The sequence below is a fragment of the Drosophila ananassae genome (assembly GCF_017639315.1).
Source record: "Drosophila ananassae strain 14024-0371.13 chromosome 4 unlocalized genomic scaffold, ASM1763931v2 tig00000070, whole genome shotgun sequence".
NCBI lineage: Eukaryota > Metazoa > Arthropoda > Insecta > Diptera > Drosophilidae > Drosophila > Drosophila ananassae.
Window position 1 is genome coordinate 141,760 of NW_025319040.1, and position 9,599 is coordinate 151,358.

A 9,599-nucleotide genomic window follows, 5' to 3' on the forward strand; every position below is an offset into this window, starting at 1 on the left:
CTAAAAGTGGTGTACCTACTAGGAAAAACTTCGGAGCTTAAGATCTCTGGCTTTAACCAAGTTTCTGTAAATACAATAATGTGAGATGCAAAGAAAGAACTATCGGAATACAGTTTGGGAGGTTTACTGCGTAACCCTCTAGTATTCTGATAGGTAAGAGTTAGTGAAGACATTAGTTTTTTGAAACTGAGGAAGATGAGGTGGATGGTTGGTCAGTGGCCGTAACATGTGGGAGTTTTACACCTACTGGTACGCAGGCTGAAGATTATTCGCCACAAGCACATCACTAAAAGGGGATTTCTTACGCTTTGGAGACTCATTTAGTAGTTGAAGACTACTAAACTGTGTATAGAGCGCACAGAGTTGGTCATTGATTTTACGAACACCGCTAATCAACTCCTTGAATCCACTTTTAGTCTACCTCATGAACGATCTCATTTCGTCCTGTACAGCACGACAACCCTTCACAGCAAAAGTGGAGACCAGACCTACGTGAAATAACATCCGAAACTGAGGCCGTGAACCCGGCACACTTAGCGTGTATATCGTTTTCACAGTTAGTGAATAGAGATAATAATCTCTATTGAGCGAGAGTATAAGCAACACCGTAAGAGATGAAAAAGCAGAGCAGGGCTATGTTTGGAAGGAAAATTAATCTAATTATTATTTTACCTCCAAATATATCACTGCACACGCGAAGCGATACGGATCTAAAAACTGCAATTTGTTTTTTTTTTATTTTATTTGTGTAAAGGAATAAAAACCAATTATTTATGTAAAGCTTATAACAAATTTTATAAAAACGCAGTGTGCACAAAGAGAGGAAGTTTGACTAAATATCTTTAGTAACTTATCAATTTTGGAGGTCTCACCCACACGATTGAAATATTTTTTGTCATTAAACATTAGATTTTAGTTATTAGTTTAAAGAGTCACAATATTTTCTAATGCTAAGGTTCCCCAAGACGGTCCAATGACAATGCACAATCGCTTTGAATTGAGTCCCTCAATGGGAGGGAAAAAGTTAATAACCCAGCGGGTGGAACGACTGACCGGAGCGAGCTCAGCAGGAACCCAATACCAAGCGATCTAACTCAACAACCCAGAACTAGTACTTTATTTATCATTGGCTTACTGTACGTACTTTCGTTAACATTGACCAGCTAACCATAGTTAAGCCACAATGTAATTATCTGCTCATATAAAAGATCAGTGCGTAATCGCCTCAGAGTGTTGCTCCCGTCAGTAGGACCGTCAGTAACGTAATGGACTCAGTGTGCAGCCCCCACCAGAAGGTCCACCAGAGGAATATCTAACCGAGGCCAGCCATCCATAGCAGGACCTTCACTCTAATCCCGCACACCTCCCCTCATCTTGGGCTGAGCGAGCCGCGTCTTACTCATAGCGACCCATAGGACAATCCAGGATAGTTAAAATCCAAACTGAGCTGTATAAGATTCTTCTACCACACGGTCTACCACATAAATTACAAAAATGGTGCTCAAATAATGTTGAACTACTGCAAGGAATACCCTATCCTCTTTGGGTGATAGGGTCCGTGAACGACGTAAAACTGGGTGAGACCTTGGACCAATACAGTGTCAAAACCCTCGGCTTATATGGATGCCCAAAGACCAAATTTGCGGGCGAACGCAACAAAGCGAAGCTCTGGATAATCCTCTGAAAGCAAGTGGTCTCCTCTGAGTTTTCACAAATCTTTGACCCAATAGGTATATTTGCGTCAGTTGTCGTAAAGGCAAAGATATTTATGCAACACATCTGGGAATCGAAAATGGCTTGAGATGATGAACTGCCCTTAAAACTGCAGGCATATTGGAAAAACTATCTTTCTGATCTGTAAACTCTAAATAAGTTGCAAATTCCAAGACATATATCTAACGGAAAGGTTCCAGTCACGCATAGAGTCAGACAAGATATACGCTGGGTTCTTTTGGACTGATTCACCGGTCGTGTTAGGGTGGTTCAATGCAACGGCTTCACTTACCATACTTGTTGGCAAATCGGATAGCCAAGATTCAAGAAGTAACGGAACAGTCTTAATGGCGTCACGTATCATCCGTAAATAATACAGCTGATATATTATCCAGAGAAACAACAGCTAGAAAACTTTCAAACAACAAAATGTGATTTTATGGCCCCGATGTTCTTACATACGTATATGCCAGATAATTTCCCGACAAATTTATAGCAAAAAACAAAATTCGTTAGCACGGCGGCCGTTAAGGACCCATTTGGAGAAATGGCAAATGGCCTTTTTGGCCGCTATCCGCAGGTTCCTTGTATGCCGAGGACAGCTTAGTATAACATTGCAACAAAAGGGAGATTGACCTTAAGTTCATTCCCCCCATGCGAATGAGCGCCATCTTTTGGTAGTCTTTCGGAACTAAAATAAAAATTTAGATATAATGCTGCTCAATTTGATCAATTTAAATTTTAAAAAATATGCGGATGTATCTCCATTGATTTGAGCTCATTTCGCTTCACACATCACCCGAGAACTCTACCAGCCAGCTATCTCTGACTCGTTGTCACGAGAAAAATGTCTCTAACTTAAGTAGTCGCTACGAGGAATGCGCATGTTTCAGAGGGTTCCAGCGGATTCCAGGGGATTCCACGTGTTTTCGCCGATCTGTACTGTGGAGTTCCTGTGCTGGATGATGAAGGATCCTTGAAGATCAAGGTTCTTTCCTTCCAAAGACACCATTCCAGACACCATAAAGATGTTGATACAATTTATTTAATTGTTTTGGCGTTTCTACAAATGATATATTTACATATGTGACTGAGTAGGGTTGATGACCGAATTAGAATGATGACGCGGAAGCGCGGCTCAACGCTTGATGCTGCGGAGCGACCGAGAGATCCCGCGAGAGAGCGAGACAAACGCTAGCGCATGACGGCAGATGCAGGTGGCCGATCGAATGCACGAGAGCGGGCGACGAGAAGACGGGCGGGAGACGTGAACATAAATAAAAGAAAGTGACGTCACGAGTTCAATAAAATATTGCCGGCCAAACTTCTTTCCGACGGCTACTTCTTTGACTTCTTCTTTGGCTCGGAAACAAAACTGCGATGAGACTCCACCTTCACCGGCTGCGTCTTAGCCTGGACGAGCAACTCTGACTGCTCAGCTGCCATGAGGACCTTACCAATCGTTAGGGCCTCCGCCCTAGCGATTTTCCAAGAGCGTCCAATGCACAATTCGGCTGAAGGTCAGTGATGTTGAAGGATACGATCGCAGTTAATTGCGCAGAGTAGTCAGAGCATTGGGATTGCAAGCTGACTTGCACAGAAAACCCATCTGTAGAGAACCCTGCCGGACCCCTACCGGATACAGTGACCGGAGTACTTATCGTCCACAGCTGCAGCTGATCCGTCAGCCTTGAAGTGACTAGGTGCACCTGCGAGCCAGAATCGAGCAGCGCTCGGCAGGACAGTAGATCTCCGTAGCGGTTCCTAACCAGAATATTGGCAGTGGCTAGCAACACTACATCACCAAAACGATCCTTAGCGACGAGAGATTTGACGGCGGCGGATGTGGAAACCTCGGGAGAGGAGGCTTTGAGCTGGCGAATTGCCACCAAAATGCAGCAGAGTATGATGTCTGCGTCCACACGTTTGGCAGCTTGACGTATTGCAATGCCGAGATAGGTGCCCAGATCCGAGGCACTTACGGCATAAATCCAATCGCCTAACTTCGCCTAATCGATCCTTAGGCGACAAGCTTAAAAACCTTGGACAGGAGATTATTACGTGAGACTGGCCATCACAGATCATGCATGTGGAAGAGTTTTTAATCACAAATGCAGAGTTACCTGGATGAAAAGGTCTACGTCGTCCTACCGCAAAGTTTGAAGCATGTGATGTCGTCGGCAAATCCATGCTCTCTAAACTCCGGCATCTCTGCTCAAGGAAATTGGTGATAGTCTCCCACTTTGGAATAGAAACCAAGGAATCCGAGTCAGCTGGCATTTCCTTCCACTTAGACTGCGTGGCATCATCAACCTTCTGCAGCAGCACTTGGATTATGATGCAGCTTGCAATCTGCTTCGTTGTGCCCATGCTTGACAGGGCTCGCATATGCGAATTAAATTTATCCGAAAGCTCGCGAAGCCTCGTCGCCGATGCGGATTTTACGGCCCTCAGATGCATTATGTCATTAACATGAGCTTGAAAAATAAGGGTGCCTTACTAAACCTTACTAAACGTTTTGTTTAGCAGCTCCAATGCGACGTCATAATTTTTGTCCGTGAGCTCCAACAATCGAAATTCTCCAAGGCAGATTCATGAAGGCAGGAGCGCAACCGCTGAAACTTCTCGACCCGACTTATGAATGGGATGTGTGGTCGAGAATAGTGACCGAAATTCAAGCCACTCCGCATAACCTCCACTAAAAGTGGGAAGTGGCAGTGGCGGCAAAGCCTGGAAAGATCTGCCGAATGGCGCATCAAAATTGGTGGCAGAAGTACCGTTGATCAGTGTCGAACTCGCCGGCAGAGATTATAACTGGAGAGCCGCATAATCTCCTGGTTCAGGTTGAATCGTGCCTCCCTCGCCGCACCGTTGAAGTTGACGCGCAGATCGCTCCTGGGTTTTGAAACATCCAGCTCGGACAGCTCCTTGTGTGCGCTCTTGAAATCCGCGACGATGCCTTCCAATTCGCTAAGCCGCACATTTATCATCGCCTCCGTAAAAGTCTTCACTGCTTTCAAGGAGAACAGGAATCCCTGAAGGTCCTCAAAAAGGACAACTGCACATTGGCTCAGAAATACTTTCCTTCTAGGAGAGGTACACTCGAAAAACGGATTCCTTTTCGCAACACAATAGTTATTTTAATTCGTTTATTTATTGTCAGCTCACGACGCCCAGTGAAACTCCTTTATAACGGGGTACTATATATGTAAGAGCGATTGTAGCACTCTTCAAACAGCGTATGTATGTATGTCAAAAGATGTTTATATTGCGCGCACAAATCACAAACCGAATAATGTTTTTTAATGTTTTAATTTGTATATGTTTATATATTTTAAGCCGCGCAGCTCAAATTTTCAATGGAAAATAATTCAAGCATAATCACGTCGGGGTTCACTAATGTTCAGTTACCGAGCGTTTTCGGGAGCTTTATTTAATGTTCCAGATCTAGGCTTTAGAACGTATGACATATGAATGTGACTGCATAGGGTTGACGACTGAGAAATACCGCGAGAGAGCGAGACAACGATAGCGCATGACGGCAGATGCAGGTGGCCGATCGAATGCACAAAAGATGGCGACGTGAATAGAGACGAAGATAAAGAAAAGATAAAAAAATTCAATAAACTGTTGCCGGCCAAACTTTCCGGCGGCTGCTTGACCCGACAGAGTGTATCACAGAGTGTTCCATGGTAAATAGGACTTCTGCTTCAATAAAGCTTGTACGATCCAAAAGTATGTCCAACGAGGGTTCCAATATTTCGATGCGATCCTTTTGAATGGCCATTTACGCTTTCAAAGCGTTTGGTCAAACGATTTTTTTAGTTCTGATTCGTCCGGTGCATCTTGGAAACTTCGGGATCATCTTGGAAACACCACGTTTCGTCACGAATGGCGAATGGTCTTGCACAAATTCAACACTAATTTGATGAGACGCGTTTTGCGGACTCCAAACGCATGCAAGGATCGGTCGAACTAAAGAAACATACAGTGGTGAAGGGATCATCAATCTCTTTTGACCAGCGCTTTATTGAAGCAATTAATCCTCTGGCTTAATCGACGGCTTGTGGTCGAAAAGGACTCCAAGATCGTTCATTAGCAAAATGCGATATAAAGCGTAATACCCAAGTGAGTACGAAATGACAAGAGGCACACTGCAATTCATAACCTTAAACTTGAATTAATATTGCAGATGTAGGAAGAGATCTGAGAAAGAAAAACAGAGCTTCATCAGCATATATCAGTTTAGTAGCATAGCTTACGTACGACATTCGGTAAGTCGTTAACAAAAACGACAAATAAAAGAGGTCCTAAGTGACTGCCTTGCGGGACACCAGATGTTTCGTTTATAATTTGTGATGATCTTAAACAAAACACACCAAGTTCGATTTGATAGTTATGAAGTCATCCACAGTGTGATTTTTGGAAAAAAACACATAAGATAAGTTTGTTTATTTTCACCAGCTTGAGGCTATTAAGTATGTCTTATCGTTAGTCAATGACTCTGATATTATCCTAATTATGGGTGTAACATGAAAAAGTATCCGCGTGTATCGCTTGGGAAGTAGGGGTACCCAATAAATAAGTGCAGAAAATTGTTTCTGGCATGTAGAAAACCATTTCTCGGCTGCTTCGTAACGGAGACGCATCTCTGTCTCAATCTCTCTTCAAGCGACACAAGACCATGTTAGGCCAATGTTATTTGTGATAAGACTTTGACACCTGTTTCCTCAATGCGTCTTTGCCATCTTTTAATTTTGGTATGCGGACTAGAGTACGATGCTGGGTATGTTAGTGACTGGTAGTCTGTAAAAATGATCTGATCACTAACCGCGAACGGGTAGTGTCGTAGATTAGCCAGAGCCCAAAAAATATCTAGTAATTCAATTGACATCAGTGCATGTGTGAAGGTCTGTTATTTTTGCTTCGGTTCCCCATAGTATTCCCCATGGGAATAGAGAAAGAGGACACCAGCTTGGAGAACTCAAGTGTAATAGATCTCCTCTTTACCCGCCCTACCCTGTTGCGTTAGCTTGTCTCTGGAAACCCCACTAAAATATTTAGACGCGATTCATTATATCTTCATTACTTCAATATATTTAACATAGGCATTTCAGCGTTTGGTTCATTTTTCCTAATTCCTAATTATTCCTAATCAATATTATTAGATCATAGTAAAAGCCTTACAGCAATCTATTAAGCAATTTACGTTGATTTGAATTTACAAATTAAGAAATATAATCTACTTTACTTAAATGATGTGTCTTATATATCTTGATACATATATCTGGTTTATATTTCATTCTAAAACATATTCTTTAAAGTCTTGCGGCTATGCCGTGCTTACAGCTCGTCCCTTGAGGTCAGCAGGCCTGACGACTTCCCATGCAGCTATTTATATATTCTAAATCAAAGACTTACTACATAATAAGTTATATATAAATGTAAATAATAAAAGATGTTGTACATGATTAATTCACGAAGGCAACATTTGGAAAACTTATAAGTAAAAGAAATTAACAATAATGATTCAAAATTCTATACAATTTTACTTTTTCTACAGTGGCAGACCTAAATTTGCGAACCAAACTGTGTGCGTTACAAGTTATAGATTTTTTGTTAGAGATTCTTATCTTGGGGATATATGGCCGCAGCATGGTAGAGAGCAGAACTTCAATCCTCAAGAGCGTTTAGGCGAGAGTTTAGGCGAGAGTAAAGGGAGGGTTGATTGCAAGCCTCAGGGAAACCTTGTGTTGCTTATGTAATATCAGGGACGTGCAGGGGGGTGAGTTTTATATGAAACTTTGTTACATTTCCTCCAAAACGATCCTCTGCAGCGTTATTTTCTCCTATCGGCGTCTTTTTTTCTTTCTTATGTATATGTTTATATAAGCTCGGCCAAATACCAGGCCACCATCTATGCTGTACGGTATTTGCTGTACGGTATATGCTGTACGGTATATGCTGTACGGTATATGCTATACGATCTATGCTGTGTGGTATATGCTGTACGGTATATGCTGTACGGTATATGCTGTACGGTATATGCTGTACGATCTATGATGTACGATCTATGCTGTACGATATCTGTATCTGTGAAATACACCTGATTTGGCCGAGCCAACTTAAAGAATTTAAACGGCAACTCTTAATTGCACTTGAAACTCGCATATGGTTTATTCTAACTGGATTCACAATAAATTCACTTGTGATTTAAATATGTTGATTGAGGTGATAATCAAACAGTAAAGTACAAATCTTTGGTCTTAATTAACCATCCGCGAGAGTCCAAGTATTGTTCAAAAGTGAAGCTAGGCTTATCTTTGATGCCTAAACCAAACCTACTTGAATATGCATATTCTAGGGAGCTTTAACGGGTTTAAATAATTGCATGGGAAAGAAAGGGGTGGCAAGCATGCATTTTTGGAGATCACTGCAATTTGGACAATAGGACGGAACTGCGATTTGTTTTGTCTTAAATCCTGCTCGTGAAAATCACCCTCACAGGTTGTAACATTTAAAAAAAAGAACGGATCCACGTCTATGTTCTTCTTGCTATTCTAACTATTTGGTGGTCCAGCTCTGCGTGGCCAAGTGAATTTTAACGCTATGCTGCTATCTATGCCATCTATCTTTGGGGACGGATATCTTTGCAATATTGAACGTGTTAAAAAACACCATAAAGAAAAAGATAAAGAACGAAACTCATATTGGCCTTGAAAATGTGCAGTGTTTATCTGCACGAGCATTCGGCCTATAGCTGTGTTATTGGTGGCTATTGTCTCCAGTCCGGACAGTACTAGTTAACCCCTACACGGCAAGCGCCCCCTGAGGTCAAGCATTCAATGTAAGATATTATGTTAACTACTTAACTAGAGCTATATAACTTCAATATAATTTGGTTAATTCTAAAAAAAGATAGAAATATAGAGTTTGTATATATTTCCGTTGAAAAACTAAAGTGATACAATAATTATATGCAAAAAGTGCGTCATCAGGATAGAGCCTCTTAAATATAAATTAATTTAACCTTCATAATTTTTTAACAACACAAGTTACATTTTATAGTTTGGCTTGTTTAGTGCTTAGTTTAAAAGCATACTACCTATACGTGTCATTCCAAAGATCCAGAAAAAACGCTCACGCATTTTTCATCAAAACAAGGGTAAATAGGTGTTAAAGGAAAAATATGTATGTATGTACATGTGTATGTATGTATAGTATGCAAGTAGTGTATCTGCAAATACACTCGATGTATCTGCAAATACCCTAGATAACGAAACCTCCATAAAACTAGTATACCCTGCTATCTATCAAATCATATATAAACAACATTCCAAAGCCTACTGTAGGACAAATTAAAATAGGCTAGATACAAACTCTTTCCAATTCCAATATCATTGGCATCCAGACATAAACATGGACATAAGCCATTCACACGCCTTTATCGACGACAGTAGACTTAAACATTAAACCCATTTTGCTCCAAATTCATAAATAAGTGCCCATCCTTGGAACCTACATGTCAGAATAAAACTCATTTTTTTTCCTTTGTTTTTATTTCTCGAATCTTCTCTTTGAGAGACTAACGGGAGATGTATCAAATCTTATATTTTTAACTTATCTAACAGTCATGCTGACTGATACAGAGTTAGACGGCCCTAAAAATCGAATGCTGGGTTGGAAGGTCATTGCGTCGCAGGCGGGATCTGCTAGAAACCCGAGTCAATCCCAGAGCGAGGGGATTTGGGTGCGAAGATAGTTTCTCTTTGTAGGACTCTTTTTGCTTCTGAATTTTGTCTTTCACTGCGAGGATGCCCAGATCCCGATGGATGTTTTCGTTGCGAACATACCAAGGTTCACTTGCTCGATGGTTCCGTGGTTTC